Consider the following 18,554-nt stretch of genomic DNA (forward strand, 5'->3'; position numbering starts at 1 on the left):
GGATTATTCATATTTAATTGATGAAAATAGTTTTATTTTATTCCTAGATTTTCACAAAGCTTTTGATACTGTGGAACATAATTTTTTATTTTCTTCTTTAAAGGTTTTTGGGTTTGGTGAATTCTTTTGTGCAGCAATTGAAACCTTGTATAATAATGCAAATTGCTCAATCAAACTCAAACATGGAACTACCTCTAGATTTGTTTTAAAAAGAGGTATTAGACAGGGTTGTCCTATCTCTCCGTATCTTTTTCTGCTTGTAACCCAATTATTATCTGTGCATGTTAAAAAAAAGTACTCTTAAGGGTATTTCAATTGCAAATAGAGAAATTATTATAAATCAGTTAGCCGATGATACAACCCTTTTTTTAAAAAATAGTGACCAAATTCCAGTTGCAGTTAATGTTATTAATAATTTTTCTAGTGCCTCTGGTCTCTATCTCAATATTAGCAAGTATGAATTGGTGGCTGTTAAAGACTGTGATTTAACAAGTATCTGTAACATTCCTGTTAAAGATTACATATTTGGGTATCCTTATTGTTAAAGACCATCTGAAAAGATGCTCCTTGAACTTTAACACAATAATTCATAAAACTAAAAAAAAATTCAACTTTTGGCTTTAAAGAGTTCTCCTTACGAAGGCTGAAGGTATAGCCCGACTGACATATGCCTCCTTATCTTTGTATCTGAATAACCCTACTAGTAGAAATATTGATAAAATGCTATTTGATTTCCTATGGAAAAATCGAACACACTATGTCAAAAAGACTGTAATTATGAATACATATGAGAATGGTGGCCTCAATTTCTTAGATTTCACTACTATGAACCATACTTTTAAGATTAATTGGATTAAGCATCACTTAAAAAAACCCCACTTCTATCTGGAACTTTATTCCTAATTATGTTTTTTCAAATATCGGTGGTCTTAATTTTGTTTTGATGTGTAATTATAATATAGATAAAATTCCAGCTAAGTTATCTGCCTTCCACAAACAAGTGCTCTTATCTTGGTCATTAATATACAAGCATAATTTTTCTCCTCATTGCTATTTCATTTGGAATAACAGAAATATTCTTTACAAACACAAATCTCTTTTTTTTTTAAGAATTGGTTTGACAACAATATTAAATTGGTTAGTCAGTTATATAATAAAGAAGGAACACTCTTTTCTTATGATGAATTCCTTTCTAATCATAAAATACCAGTAACTCAAAAAGAATTTGCAATTGTTTTTGGTTAAATCCCTTTAGGCACTAATATGCTATTTAGAGGTATTGATAGAGACTCTTCTCTCGATTCAGTGTCTTTTGATGTTACTAAATCTTATATTGGTAAAATATGTTTTTCTTCAAACCTCAAGAATAATAATAGAGCTATTCGTACCCTTTTCCAAAGAGAAATTGTTACTGTACCTTATATTTTGTCTCATTGGGTCTCTTCATTGAATGGAAAATTGATTTGCTGGAGAAAATATGGTTGTTACCACAGAAATGTCATCTTAGAAATAAGATTAAAGAAGTTTCTTATAAGCTTATTCACAGATTTTATCCAGCAAATCATTATTTACAAAAACTTAAAAAAGGAATAAATATAAATTGTATGTTTTGTAACGAACATGAGGAAACTGCCTTGCACTTATTTTGGCACTGTACATACTCAGTTACACTGTGGTATAAGGTCCAAAAATGTATTAGTGAAAATATCCAATGTTCAAGACCTTGTTCACTCTTATGGGAAAATGTACTCTTTGGATTTACTGACTATCCTGACAAAGAGGAACAGTACTTTTACTTAATTAACTTACTCATTCTATTGACCAAATTTCACATTCATAAGTGTAAATTTACTAATAAAAAACCCAATTTTATGGTTTTGTTAACAGAAATAGGTATTTATATTGATAGTATTCGAGACTCTATGAATAAGAAAGCTTTAAGAACTTTGAAAGCTTGTGAATTTTACAATATATTCATTTGATTTTGTATATGCATACATGTGCGTGTGTGTATATATATATATATATATATATATATATATATATATATATATATATATATATATATGTATATGTGTGTGTATGTGTGTGTGTGTGTGTGTGTGTGTGTGTATATATATATATATATATATATATATATATATATATATATATATGTATGTATATGTATTTTGTTTTTATTGTTTTTAATACTTTCCTCTCCCTGGCAAGTATTTTTGTTTGTTATTTGTCTTTCTTTCTTTTCCTTTTCTTATTTCTGATAACATGTTATATGTTGTTGTTCTTTGAATAAAAAAAAAATAATAAAAATAAAAAACATAGACTGTGAAACGAAAGTAACGCGTGTGAAGTAGAAGACAACAATGAGGTTAGCGCCACCCGCAGCTTAGGAGTAGGTAGTGCGCTTTAACAATTAAAAATAAATTATTTAAACCATTTTAATTAAAGATTTTTTATTCAGACAGTCAAAATCAAATGTTCTAAAACCCAGTCAATGTAATATTTTACAGTCATGGACCTTTAATAATAATAAATAAAAAAAAACACTTAAAGTACATAAAGCTAAAATCTGATTTACTGTCTTTATGTTCTGAGGAGAATTGTGATAAAATGAATACATTACAGGATTCCGTTACAGTTAATAATAGTTAAATCTTTCTGCAAACACAAATTTAATTTTGATTTTAAAGAAATTAAAAAACTCTTAATTTAGTTTGAAATATTCAAAAGTTCTTTCCAGTCCTGTAATTTCAGACCAAGATACTGGACTTTATTCTTGGTTGAGAATATCACAAATGTTATGGTGTATTAGATAAATAAATTAGATAATAGCGATAGCAATAGCTTTAAACTTTTGATAGATAGATAGATTTGATAGATTTATCCTAGATAGGTACAGCTGTAAAGTATTATACTTGTTTTCTATAAAAAAAAAAAATGTTGATTTTAACAAACAAGACTATTATTTTGTTCTGGGTATGTGACGTCATAAGGCTGCGCCACACTCCTGCATCTGGGATTCAACTGAAGAAAGGTGTGTGCTTTTAACAATTTAAAGTGTTTAAATCAGTACAACTCGTTTAGAGAATTGCATACAACACTGTGAAATTAATTGTTAGCCAATACAACTCCGTAATGCTCTATTTAGTGGCACTGTAGTTCCTATATAGTGAATAATTTGTTCCTAAAGAATTCGGACATTGTAGTGTAGATAGAAACGGATCTTTTCGAAATTCCGAATTAACTGAATCAATTGCTTCACAAAATGATTCACTGTTTTGAATCGCCGCTCGCTGACGACATCTGCTGCTCAAAACAGTGTGACAGTGTAAATGCGAGAACAACACAAACGTGTAATGACAACGTCTACAAACAACAAATGTTTTCATGAAAGTCGAATCTACCAAATACGCAAATACTACATAGCAATATTAATACAAATGTGAACCTTGTGTATAATTTGTGTTCTTTTATTAAGTCCATTAACACTCAGTCTGACTGACCCCCTTACCAGTGTGCTGACTACTAAACTATTGAGCTGATTGAGACGCACCCAGAGTTTTGATTTACATTTTTTTTCTACCAAACCCATAGAAAAACTCCTGCTGAAGCAACTGAGATCTACGTGACACACAATTATAAAGATGGAGTTTATTAAAGAGGAAAGTGAAGACATGAGGATTGAAGAAACATTCATCAAACTTGAAGATACTGAGACACAAACAAAGATGGTGTTTATTAAAGAGGAGAGTGAAGACATGAAGATTGAAGAAACATTCAGAGTCAAACATGAAGATACTGAGGAACAAACAGGTTGGTTTTCATTCTCAAAGCTGAACTCACTCATTTGATTCTTATTAAAATGTCCAGCTCTACAGGAAACAGTTATTTTGTGTAACATTAAACACAGTACCTACTTCTGATTAGAAAACAGTATCTGACAAAAAAATAATAATTTTGCTTGAAGAAAACAATAACACTTCAGTTTTTAACCTGACATTTAAGTTGTACATTTTTTTCTGCTACATTAAAATGTAAATAGCAGTGATTGTTCATTACAACAAGCAGTAAATAGTATTTCAGAAAAATAGCCTACTTCTAAAACAAAACATTTTTCCTGTTTGAGTCACTGCATGCTGCACTGCATGTTTTTGTTCTTTATTTAAAGATCTTTGGTGAGCAAATAATACAGTCAGTGATCAGTAACTTTATATTGAACTGCAGCATATGAAAAAATGAAACAGTTGATATCAAACACCTGAGTAGTGCATTGTGACTTTCACACCATTTGTCATCCTCTGTAATAGAATTATCAGAAGTTGATCTAGAATGGTTAGTGAGTCAAACTTGTAACCCGAAGGTTGCGGGTTTGAGTTTGAGGTCCGGCAGGGATTGTCAGTGGGGGAATGAATGTCTAACTCATTTTAGGTTGGAGGACAGATGTCCCGTATTTCCTTTTACACTGTCAGTTACACTGATATTAACCATACAATCCTTGTGTTCATTTTGTCAGGTATAATTAAAATTTGTATTAGATGGAAGAAGGTATATAGTTATTTAAAAAATGCAAATTGGTTCTTAATTGTGGAAAAATAACAACGGTACATCCCTCTATCAAGATCTAGATGGGTAGAGGTTTTCGGTCATTGTTCTTTTTGCTTGTTAGGTTTTTTTAATATATATAGTTGTGAAGAAATTTAGAGTATGATCAGCTATAGTTACATTGTGATGTCTTTCAAGGGAATCATATGCAATGAGAAAAGCTGAGGAGTGAACACTGAGTGTTAGTGGTCAGATGGTCAAGAACTAAACGGTGCTAATATCTTGTCCTAAACATCTAAAAGCAGTAGAATACAAATGCAACTTTAATAAGCACAATCTTTGTGCTATGGTGAGAGCTAAAGACCTGTTATGCCCCTTTTTTCAGGAAGTCTAAGGTGTTTTGAATTTCATAAAATCAGTATCACATCTGCAATCGTTCTAATATTCAGGAAATCAGCACTCTACTTCCTCGATGAATATTGCTTAACTATACATTATGTTATAATATAGAACATCAAGAACAGTGTTGACAGCACTGGTTTTCAAAGATTGAGAATTACTTACTTTAAGATGCTTTTTCAAGATTAGATTGTGCCTTAAAGCCGATTTAAGAGACAAGTTTTGTTGCAAGTAAACTAAAAATTCCATTGTACTACGATGTTACATAACTTTTCTTAAGTAATGCTGTTTGTATTTCCATGATGCTAGGCTTTTTGATTTACTCCTGGGAGTCCTGACTAGTGTCTGCACTCTGCAGGTAACTAATTAGATAGTTACTCATATTTTGTATTTTAAATACGAAATGACGTTACATGTATTACTCACCAACCCTGGAGCCAAACAATAAAATATAAACTGAAAATCACTCATCGTAACTTCTGTGGTTTTAATTAGAAGATGAATGAATGCTGCTTCTCTGGCATGAAGATAAACATGGCTCACTTAAGACCAGGGTCCGAAATTAACACTCGCCACTCGCCAAATGCGAGCAAATTCTCTGTCTGGCGAGTTAAATTTGAAGCGCCATCCGCCACATGGCGAGTAAATCTTTTCCCCAGTAATGTTAATCAGTATCAGTCTCACGGATCTCTGTGATGCTCCCCCGATCGAGCCAGTGCTGCCTTGTCACTAAAGTTTAATTTGCCGTGCGAAAATACAGTCTAATGGTGCGTTCACACCGAAAGCCAAGCGAATATGCGCATCGCGTCACTCGCTGTAGTTTTTCCCGTCACTAGCGCGAATAACAAGAAGGCGCGATCAACCATGGCAGAGATAAATACGATCGCTGCTTTGTACCTGTTGTTTAAGTCCTAAATACACCAGAAAGCCAAATGCCGACGTGTCTGGGTTCATATATCTCAAGAGTTCTTCTTTAAACAAAGTGTAGAGATAGTGTAAATAAGAGATTGATCTTGCGGTACAGAGAGCGTTGTTGATTATAATAAAGCTTTGTGATATCGGAAACAAAGATGAGCTTTTAATATTTTTTATGGGAGTTTGTAAATGAGATATTGATTTAATACAGCAGTTAAATAAACAAGAAGTTATTATTAAGTGACTTGCATTGTCTGACAATAACACTATGGCTGATTTTCTGTCGTCAAAATTATTCTGGACCAAGTCACACTGCTGTGTTTGATTGTAGATGTGCAACGGCTCTGCGCGTCTCCATTCAAACACAGCGGTGTTTCGTTTATAAGTGAACATGTGTTTTTAAACAAATCTAGTGAAATGATTCAATTTCCCATTCATAAAGAGAGTCACTTGCTTTATTCTTGAATGAACCATGCATTCAAACGAATCAAATGAATATGATTCAGTGATCAATTTCAGTTTCGTGCCGCCACCTGCTGGCATATATTTTAAGTTATTGAAATCTTAAATACATCTTTAATTCTTTAAATTATCAATTGTATTTAAAGAAAAGTTATGCTGAATAAAAAGTGTATGTATAGTTATATTTGGCTTTTGACACAAATTAAAATATGTGGCTAAGAAATAAATATTAATTTTTCTTTTTGGTGGGGCCAGTAAAAATTTTGGCAGGGCAAGTAAAAATCTGAACCACTGGCCCGATCGGGAGAGTAGAAAAATTCCTTAGCGTTGTGCTGTGGCACAAAGACTGCGTCAGAAGCAGGAGGCCAGATTTCATGGACAAAGAAAACGAGTAGTCTGACTAGATCAGATAGTTCATTAAAAACATTTCCAAGTTATAATAAAAAATCTAAAATGACCAAAAAGTTATTTCTTATTGATGTTTTATTTGTCACTCCTCTCTTTCCGGAGCACACATAATATACAGAATAACATGCTTTCGATATATCTGTGTTAAATCGTTTAGAATTTTGGCAGGTAAAAAATAAGCTTGGCCGGTGGATTTTTGTCAAAAACTTAATTTCGGTCCCTGCTTAAGACAGCTGTGTCTGTCAACAGTCTTGGATGGGGCCTCTACAATGTGGCGTCAAATTCATTGTACAGATTCTGTGAGTGGCTTGATCTGAGACAACACTTATGATTAATGTTTTTTTTTTTTTTTTTTTTTTTTTTTAGGAGCTGTTGGTTTTTTATCATTATATGGTGGTTGTGATAAAAGCACAACAATATATAATGTTACTTAATTATGGCTATAATAATGGCTAAAATTGGAAGGAAATGCATTTCATAGACACATCATCAGACGTATTCATATCAATGAGACTGGTGTTCATTAACAATAGGCTACTTTGTTAAATGATGCCAAGAAGCCACATATTTTAAATGTACAATCTTTGTTACATTGGTACATTACATTTATTTGGAGATTCAATGTGAATTCAATGTCAAATTGTTACTTTTTAAATTGATTGGCAGCACTAGTCTGAATGTTTTGATGTCTGTTGCTTTGTGCCATTAAACTGTTGTTAACTTACATTTTTCTTATTTCACCTCAGACCTGATGGCCCTGAAAGAGGAGAGTCAAGAACTCAATGAAACAGAAGAGAAAGATCAAAGTGAGAAACATTATTTAAAAACTGAAGAAAAATCAATCAGTTGCTCACAGATAAAAAATACTTCCTTACCAGAAATAAATAAAAAAACACAAAGTACAAATCTTTATTCTAACATGAGAATTCACACTGGAGAGAGACCTTACAGCTGCCAACAGTGTGGGAAGAGTTTCTCACGAAATGGAGATCTTAAGAGTCACATGAAAATTCACATTGAAAAGAAGCCGTTAATATGCCCTCAGTGTGGAAAGAGTTTTACAAAGAAAAAAAACCTTACTGTCCACATGAAAACTCACACTGGAGAGAAGCCATTTACCTGCTCTCAGTGTGAAAAGTGTTTTACGCAGAAAAATAACCTTAATGTCCACATGAGAATTCACACTGGAGAGAAGCCTTATGCCTGCCCTCAGTGTGAAAAGAGATTTACACGGAAAAAAACCCATACTGACCACATGAGAATTCACACTGGAGAGAAGCCTTTCATCTGCAAACTGTGTGGAAAGAGTTTCACATGGAATGAAAAACTTAAGACTCACCTAAGAAGTCACACTGGAGAGAATCCATTCCAATGTGATCAATGTGGAAAGAGTTTTACTCTAAAAAATCATCTTAATATCCACATGAGAAATCATACTGGAGAGAGACCTTACTCCTGCAAACTGTGTGAGAAGAGTTTCTCACGAAGTGGAGTTCTTAAGACTCACATGAACATTCACACCAAATTGAAGCCGTTCATATGTCCTCAGTGTGGAAAGAGTTTTACACAGAAAAGTACGCTTACTGTCCACATGAGAATTCACACTGGAGACAAACCTTTTACCTGCCCTCAGTGTGGAAAGAATTTCACGTATAAAGGAAATCTCAAGGCTCACATAAGAAGTCACACTGGAGAGAAACTATATTGATCAATGTGGGAAGAGTTTCAGACAAAGTGTAAACCTTAATAATCACATGAGGATTCCCTCAAGAAAGAAGAGTTTTAAATGTCATCAGTGCAAAAGGAGTTTCACAGAGAGGGAACATCTTAAGAATCATGTAGTAATTCACATGGGAGAAAAGCCTTTCATGTGTCATCACTGTGGAAAGAGTTTTTCAAGAGAAGGAAACCTCGGTTCACTTGGGCATTCACACTGGAGTGAAACCTTACACCTGTGAACAGTGTGGAAAGGGTTTCACGCATAAAGTAAACCTTAAGATTCACATGAGAGTTCACACTGGAGAGAAATCGTACAAGTGTCTTCAGTGTGAAAAGAGTTTCACATGTCTAAGCACCATGAAACGTCATTTGCAAACTCATTCTGGAAAGAAACTGCTGTTTTCTTCAATGCAAGATGAGGTTTAGAAAAAGGGGCAATTTCTACAATCATCAACACATTCATTTTGAAAGACATTCAATTATAGTCAAAGTAATAAAAACATTATTTTCCAACAGACTTACAGATACATGTGAAAAATCATGCAAATGTCAGACTTTGTCTGTGTTTTTTGTTCAAGAGTGTAACAAGAAAAAAGGTTTGTGAAATCAAGGCTATGTTCACACCAGAGCTGACTGTGGGATACATTTGATCACTTCATGCATCCTTCATCTCTTTTTGTTTCACCATAAGGCTTTTTTTGTACTGTGGCCATACCTGATCATCTGCTTTACTGTAATTTCAAATATTAAGTGTTTACAGCAGATTCCCTCAAATTGTGACTATGAAGAGTATGTCACTTTATCCATGTGTTGATTTCTCTTAATCAAAATATGAGACAGACTTTTACCTTTCTGGGAAAAGCAACAATGTAACTGGAAGATATAAATAAATTGACAAACTAAACAAAATGACTTGTTCCCATTGATTTTAAGTGTATTTTAGCTTATTGTTTAGTTGATCTCAATTTAATGTTGTAATATCTGTTTACTTTTATGGACTTTACATATACATTTATTCATTTAGCAGACGCTTTTATCCAAAGTGACTTACAAATTGGGAATACCGCAAGTGATTCATCCTAAGGAGGCAGATCAACATATGAAGTGCTCAAAAATACCATATATCAGGTGTTGTTAGAAGAGTATAGGCTAGAAAGGGAAGATCACAAATTTTTTTTATTTTTATTTTTTTAAATATAGGTTTTCAGCAGTCGTTTGAAAGCTGTTAAGGAGTCTGCATTCCGGATAGCGGTGGGAAGATCATTCCACCAGGCAGGAACGTTGAACAAGAATGTTCTGGAAAGTGATTTCATGCCTCTCTGTGGTGGTACAATGAGGCATCTTTCACTAGAGGATCAGACTTCCGAGAGGTGTGACATTGGCCTTTTTGGGCTCATTGAAGACCAGTTGTGCTGCTGCATTCTGAATCATTTGTAGAGGTTTGATTGTACATGCTGGAAGACCGGCTAAAAGAGCATTGCAGTAGTCCAGCCTGGAAATAACCAGGGCCTGGACAAGGAGTTGTGCTCCATGCTCTGTTAGGAAGGGCCTGATCTTTCTGATGTTGTGCAATTCAAACCTGCAAGATCGAGCAGTTTTAGCTATGTGGTCTTTAAATGTCAATTGGTCGTCAAAGATTACACCAAGATTTCTGGCTGACCTCGATGGGGTAATTGTTGATGAACCTAACAGGATGGAGAAGTCATGTTGTAAAGTTGGAGTGGCAGGAAAGATAAGGAGTTCAGTCTTTGCTAGATTGAGCTGTAGATGGTGTTCCTTCATCCATGCAGAGATATCCGCCAGGCAGCCTGAGATCCGTGCAGCTACCGATGGATCATCTGGTTTGAATGAAAGATATAGCTGTGTGTCATCAGCATAGCAATGGTAGGAGAAGCCATGTGCCTGTATGATGGGGCCCAGAGATGTGGTATATATAGAGAAGAGGAGTGGTCCAAGAACTGAGCCCTGAGGAACCCCAGTGACCAGTTGATGAGTTTTGGATACCTCCCGTCCCCAGGCCACTCTGAAAGACCTACCAGAGAGGTAGGATTTGAACCGACAAAGTGAAGTCCCTGTGATGCCCAGCCATTAAAGGGTGGACAAGAGGATCAGGGGCCTCATGTATCAACGCTGCGTACGCACAAAAACTTTGCGTACGCCAGATTTCACGCTCACGTTTGGATTTACTAACGATGAAATTAACGTGAGAATGTGCGTTGGTCTGCGCCAACATCATGTCTGGCGTACGTGTATTTCTTGTGCGTGTGTTTGTTTTATTTCCGTTGGCGACTTCTAGAGGCAATATGTTAAATTGCACACTACAAAGTATCGCACCAACACATGTGAAAAACATTGCTATTAATTTATAATTGATAAAATGGGTTAACTGACAAAATATTTTTCTACCAATTATGTGATTTAGAACATATAAAAGCATTTGCAAATGTATACAACCCTTAGTCTATGGCAATGTTGTCCTTATACATCAATGGCCGAATCCGAAGGGAACGTTTAGGGATCACAGTGATTTTCTGGCCCACGATGATGACTGGCTTATAAGCTGTTTCAGATTTCCAAGAGCTATCCTCTTGGAGCTCTTTGCTGAGTTGGGTCCAAATTTGGAGACAGCGAGGAGCCACGCATTACCCGTTCCCTTACAGGTGCTGATAACGCTTGGTTTCCTGGCAAATTGTTCTTTCCAAAGGGAACTGGCAGATCGCTCGGGGTTAAGCCAGTCATCTTTGAGCCGTGCAATGCCAGCTGTATGGGACGGGATCATCCGCATGTCTAGCAGGTATATAAGATTTCCATACCATGCAGTTGACCAGCCAAACAAAGCGCAATTTGCAGCGATCACCGGTTATCCTAATGTAAGCGCAAGCGATCGACTGCACGGACATTGATATAAAGGCGCCATCTGAAGAACAATTTGGATACGTGAATCGGAAACAGCTAAGTTTTACTTTATTTTATTTTATTGAGCGTAATTATTTAACTGCATATCAGGAGACCGCGGTTATCCATTAAAGACGTGGCTGTTAACCCCCCTCAACAACCCACAAACTGACCAAGAGCGCAGATACAATGATGCTCATTCTCGCACTTGTAGAGCGGGCGATTGGGCAGCTGAAATGCCGGTGGCACCAGAGCCGTGCACAGACCTTTTGAGGGGCATGTGCTGAAACTGAAAAAAGGGCACCCCCCCCCCAACCCCTCCACCACCAAAAAAAATAACACACAATAATATTCTTATTTTATATTTAATTAGTATTAATAACTTTTATACAGATAATATACATATAGAGGGTATGTAAATATCTTATGTGTATATATATATATATATATATATATCTTATGTAAACTAATTCAAACAACACTGCGATCCACTGGGATGTCCCTCTCAATGGCTATATAGGCTATATAATATGATGAAATGTTAATAAATTACATCATGTAATTTACAAGCATCAGCAAATTCAGCAGATAACCATAAAATCAAAATAGAAATTTCTTCTAAAATATTTTACCTAGCTGACAAGGATCACTCGGTTGCTTTGTGTCAAACTAAATCACATTATGTCAACATCACACCGTGTGGTGAGGCTTTATATGAACCTTTATAGACATAGGCCTACTATTGTTTATTTCATAAAGACAACGTTGCACTTATTCAAACAAGATATTTTACCATTACAAGACAACAGTGTTCATCTGCTTGCGCTCTATGACTCTGACTGATGCGCTGAAACGTAGGCTAAGTCGCCGCTGTTCTCCACCTGCACCTTTACATCGGACCATTTCTTTTTTAATTCGTTCATAGTGCGATGTTCAGACCCCACTGCGTTAACTGCGTCAGCTAAACTCTCCCACTCTATTTTATTTTTTATTTTTTTACAAACTTGCAAATAACAGTTTTTCTCCGGTCTACCGGTGAGGAGCACCTTCAAATCACATTCTGTTAAGTTTCTCTTGCTTGCTTTTTCGTTTGGTTTTGCCAAAGTGGAGTCATTACCATATTAATACGGGGGAGGAGGCAGGGAGGGGTTTTGCGCTCGTGCATATGCGCTCAATTTCACGTTAATTTGGATGTACAAAGAGATATGCGTGGAATTCCGCGTACATCCTGCGTTTCATACATCTGATTTTTTTACTGCGTACGCACATTTACAGCTTTGTCCGTACGCAATGTTTTAGTAATAATTCAACGCAAGTCTTTGTACATGAGGCCCCTGGTGATTCACTGTGTCTGCAGATAGGTCCAGAAAAATGAGTACTGATGATTTGGAATCAGCTTTTGCAGTCCGCAAGGCTTCAGTGACAGACAGTAGCGCAGTCTCAGTTGAATGGCCACTAATGAACCCTGATTGGTTAACATCCAATAGATTGTTCTGTAAGAGGAATAAAGATAGCTGGTTAAAAACAGCTCATTTCTGTGTTATTGCTATAAATGGAAGGAGAGACAGAGGTCTGTAGTTGTCAATGAGTGAAGTGTTAAGTGTAGGTTTTTTGAGCAGTGGGGTTACCCGGGCCTGCTTAAATGTAGTGGGGAAAGTGCCTGTGAGAAGAGATGTGTTGATGATGTGTGTGAGCGCTGGTAGGATTGAAGGAGAGATTGCTTGGAGAAGGTGTGAGGGGATAGGATCTAAAGGACATGTCGTCGGATGGCTGGAGAGGAGATGTTTGGTTACCTCTGCCTCAGAGTAAGGACATAAAGAGAAAAAAGGGAGTTCCAGCCATGAGTGTGGTCAATTTTAGTTCCCGTATGTGTGGAGCTTATTACTGATTGATGTAGTTTTGTCTGTAAAGAATGTGACAAACTCATCAGCTGTTATAGAAGTGGTGAGAGGTGGTGGAGGGGGACAAAGCAGTGAATTAAAAGTTTTGAAAAGGTTGCGTGTGTCCGGAGAATTGTTTATCTTGTTGTGGAATTATGAAGATTTGGCAGTATGTACTTGAGTAGAGAAAGATGAAAGCAGAAACCGATACATACTCAGGTCAGATGGATCCTTAGATTTGTGCCATTTTCTCTCGGCTGCCCTAAGTTTGGACTGATGCTTACGAAGAACATCGGATCCAAGGATGAGAAGTGGGTTGGAGAGGGAAGAGAGGAGGATAAATTTCATTTTTAATTTAAAGATAAATATAACATATTAGTCTAGAACATGAATGAGGTATATGCATATGTACACTGCTACAGCCCTGTTCAGCTTCATTTGAGTTTGCTGCATACTTTCTTTGTTGTTAAAATGCAACTGGTAGTGTAGGTTGTAAACTTGATTGCAGCTTGATTGCACCACTAAATGTGAATACAAACAATTAAGTAAATAAATAGAAACATTGACGCGTTATCTAGTAGCAACTACACGTAACAATGGCCTATTGAAAATACATTATTTAAGTACTCACTTACCCACTGTCATCTGTTTGTGCTCAAGGACTGAAAATCACTTATCCCCTTTATCAGGAGAAGCATGAAAATATTATTCTATTTTTGTGCAGGTCTGTATTTTAATCAACACAGTTCATTCTTTGTTGTGCTTCCAGTAGCCTGTACATACAGTCAGGGGCGCCGCTAAGGGGGGGAAAGTTAGGACGATTCTAAGGGCCCATGCCCTTTAGGGGCCCCCTGAGATCTGCTTTGGTGTGGTAGGGGGGGCCCAACCTCATATTTTGTCATAGGGCCCAAAATTGCGAGCGACGCCCCTGCGTACAGTAGATATAAGTACTGTTTCCTTTCTAAAATAAACAATCCTAAGCAGTTGGCCTTCATTTATTTTCTTGTTAATTATACATTAAAGGCTGTATCAGCGATTCTAGGCTGAAACATGAAGTGTCACATTCACCTGACCTTTCTTCACGATCCGCTCGCTGCCTGCCCCATAAACCAGCTGTAAAAAAAACACGTCTCTGTGGTCAGCCTAGGGTCCGAGATATGTCAAAAAAAAAAAAATCCACAAAGGGTTATTGGCAGGGGAACATATATCCAATACAATATAAAGACATTTAAGACAAACAGAAAGATAGGTGAAAAACAAGGCAAAATCAATCCATAAACTTGATATAACTCCCCTTTCCCAGAGGCTACATCTCACGCCGTAAGATAATCAACTGTGGAGGGGGATTGGCCCCCTGGAGGCTGCTAACTGATGGAGACATAGAAGGTCTCTAGAGTGATTCAAGGAGCTTGAAGAGCAATGGCAGATCAGTGAGCCTGGGGAGCCATGACAAATCAGGGTACTCTAGGGGCCATGACAGATCAGGGTGCTGCCTGGCTATGGTGAATCAGAGAGCTTGGGGAGCCATGACAGATCAGCGTACTTGAGGGGCCATGACAGATTAGGGTGCTGCCCGAGGGGCCATGGTGGATCAGAGAGCTTGGGGAACCATGGTGGATCAGGGTGCTACTTGGGGGGCCATGGTGGATCAGGGAGTTTGCGGGGCCATTGTGGATTAGGGTGCTGCTCAGGGGGCCATGGTGGACCAGGGAACTTGGGAAGCCATGGTGGATGGAGAGAAACACTATGCCGTTCAGTGTATGCCGTTGTAAAACTTGTGAGTGCCAGGATTATTTTTAATGTAACTCAGATCGCATGCATCTGAAACATGTGCAGGTGATACAGTTATAAATAACTCAGTATCGATCTCAATAAACACAAAATTAAAGAAAACAGGCTTACTTGCAGGTCAGTGACCAACACCTCAAGTTAACAGCTGCAGGAAATATCTTAAATGAACAGATATAACAGGTGATACAGGTAAATGTCCTTTCTGTGTTTGACTCCCTTGTCAAAAAAATCCTATTGGAATTTCAGTTTATCCTTCAGGGCCTTAGTGGATTGTTAGAATCCTATTGGACATTCTCATTTATTTTAATGGAATTACTTTGTCTTGTAGGATTTTATTGGATTCTTAGAATCATATTGGACATTACGATTTATTTTAATGGAATTTTACTTTGTTCTGTAGGATTATCCTTGATTTTTAGAATCCCTTGTCCAAAAATCCTACAGGATTCCAGTTAGAATTTCTATCATATTTTGGAACCGTTCCTAAAGGATTCCATTAGGAATTGTCTGATAGGATTTTCTTATAGGACAAGACATAAATATCCTGTAGGATACTTTCTACAGGATTTTAAAGCATCTTTCAAGAATTTAACTCACCTTAATGTACATTCCAATAGGAACCCTCTACAGGATTCAAATCAGAATTTCTATCATATTTTGAAACCATTCCTAAAGGATTTAATTAGGAATTATCTTATAGCATTTTCTTATAGGACAAGACATAAATATCCTGTAGGATAATTTCTACAGGATTTTAATGGGTTCCTATTATATTTTAAAGCATCTTTCAAGAATTTTGAAGAATCCTAAGACTATTCCTATCAAAATCCCATAGGAACAGTTCCAAAATATAGAAGATAGAAATTCCAATTATAATCCTGTACAGTTTCTTATCAGAATCTTTTAAGATTTTCTGATAAGCAACATACAGTTAACAACGTCTACATCAGGGTGATGTAAACAGCAAACTGCAAGTACAATTTGTTAGTAAAACAAGAAAAGTGGAAAAGTGCAACTTTAGTTTAAAAAAAAAAATCCCATAAAGAGATGATCAGGCATCCAATTTGAACCCATAAAAAAATCCTATAGAAATGATCCTACAGAATATTTGTCTTGTCCTATAAGAATATTCCTACCGAAATCCTATAGGAACGGTTCCAAAATATGATAGAAATTCTAATAAAAATCCTGTACAAAATTCTTAATGGAATGCTTTAGGATTTTTTGACATTACATACATTTTCTGTAGGATTTTTATGGGATCAAATTTGATGCCTGTTCATGTTATTCTTTCCCTTTTGGTAATCTAAAAGTGCACTTTTCCACTGTTTTTGTTTGACCATCAAATAGTACTTGCAGTTTGCTGTTTACATCACCTTGTTCAGTAACATTGTAAACAACATGTGAGGTGATTTGTGCAGCACACAGCTTTGGTGCACACACACACACACACACACACACACACACTCAACAACCTCCGAACATGGCCCAGTGCAATTCATTAACGTGTACGCGATTTGAAAAATGTGTTTCAACTGGTGTCTGCAGAATTAAAAATTATATCAATGTGCACCGTTTAAAGTCATTTTGTACGCATAAATGTTCTACTTTCTAAGGGTAGAGGGAAATGAATAATACCAGTTTAAACCAACAAGCTGGTTGGGTAAGTCAAACAAAATAACATAACTACATATGAACTACATAACTGGTTGATAAATCTTCAAGCTTAAGTAAAATATGACTTGGAAAAAACTGCATATGCTGATTAGGTAGGTTTTGAATTATGGATCTTGGTTTTCAGCTGGTTTATTCTGGCCATAAACCAGCTCAAACCAGCATTAATGCTACAAAATCTAGCTAACCAGCATATGCTGAATTTTCAACAGTGTCATAGTCATAATGAAGTAAATGCTTACTCCTTTGTGTACCATTGTATTAATTTATGGTCAGTACAAATGTTTATTCCATTTCATTTTAGGAATAAACACATGACCACATTCTAAAGAGATTACTTGGACGGGTTACATATGCTCTTCAGCAACCCCAATTTGACATTGACTATTTGGAATTTGTATGTATGCAGAAATTAGTATTTCTAGATGCTGTGGTACAGCAAGTACATGTATGTTAGGTGACAGGAAGATTAACTGAACTACATAATGCAATCCAGAATCACAGACGCTCACAGTTTTCACATTCAGTTGTTCAGGTGTAAAGACAAAGTGCAGGTGGACGTCCAAGGATTGAAGTGTCTACAGAACACATTGACTATCTTCTGCAGATACAAAAGTGCCTGTTACAACTATTTCACATTTGCTGGGCGTTTCCCCGGGCTAAACTGTTTAGAAGAATGGCCGAAAACAATATATCAGGGAGGGGATTGTATAGTACCTGCACTGATGCAGAACTTTATGGACTTGTTTCCCAAATCAAAGAAATAATGCCACATGCAGGCTACAGATTGATTAAAGGAACACTGGAGGCACAAGGTCATCGACTGCAGTGGAACAAAGTAAAAGCAGCAATGCACCGAGTGGATAGTCTTGGGATTCTCGCAAGTATGACTCAGTTGGGATGTGTCATCAGACGTACATACTCAGTGCCATGCCCAAAGTACTTAGTACATGTAGATACAAATCATAAGCTTATCAGGTATCGTGACTATTCTCATAACAATAAATGTAATATGCTCTATAGACTTGAATGTCTGTTTTAATGATATTTATAACATTAATCAAGAGTTTACAATTAAAAAGCATTATGTTTTACTACAGGTACAATATATTGATCTATGCAGGAATTGATGGATTTTCACACAAAATGAGAAAGCATACACAGCCAAAACACGCTATATTGCCAAAAGTATTGGGACACCCCCATCTGATGAACAGGTTTGACTACATTAGTCATTTCCATAAGTATTAATCTTAATGTTTAAGTATATATTGATATTCTAGGGCAGTGTTTCTCAACTCCAGTCCTTGTGGCCCACTGCTCTGCACATTTTGTATGTCTTCCTCATTTAAGGCACCTGATTTTGATCATCAGCTCATTAGAAGAAAGATTCATGAACTGAACTGAGTGTGTCAGACACAGAAACATACAAAATGTGCAGAGCAGTGGGCCTCGAGGACTGGAGTTGAGAAACACTGTTCTAGGGTATTTCTAATTTCATAGCAAAAGTTTGGACAGGACCCTTTTTATTATAACATGACAATGCCTTTGTGTATAAGGCAAACTTCATAGAGAAATGATTGATTCAGTCATTGTGGAAGAACCTGACTGGTCTGCATGAAGCCAAGTCCTAACCCCAGATAAACACCTCTGGCGTGATTTAAATCAGTCTTTGGTTGTCTGATCCAAGTTGCATTATGTTGTACTTTCCTCGGTTATTCCACCCCATGTTTATTTAATTAAGAAGTCTGATTATACCTGTTGTCTCCATCACAAAAAGTCAGGTGTTCACATGAAACTTTGTTGTATGGAGTTTCAAATGTATGGGATGATTTTAGAGTCAAAACGATTAATAGATACACACACAGT

The 18,554-nt window shown here is 36.3% G+C and overlaps 1 pseudogene; it reads left to right on the forward strand.

Annotated features, from left to right (window-relative positions):
- Positions 1-3,605: 3,605 nt before the first annotated feature.
- Positions 3,606-9,332, forward strand: LOC141336604 (uncharacterized; annotated as a pseudogene).
- Positions 9,333-18,554: the final 9,222 nt, after the last annotated feature.

Source organism: Garra rufa, chromosome 6 (assembly GCF_049309525.1).
Source record: "Garra rufa chromosome 6, GarRuf1.0, whole genome shotgun sequence".
In the NCBI taxonomy this organism is placed as follows: Eukaryota; Metazoa; Chordata; class Actinopteri; order Cypriniformes; family Cyprinidae; genus Garra; species Garra rufa.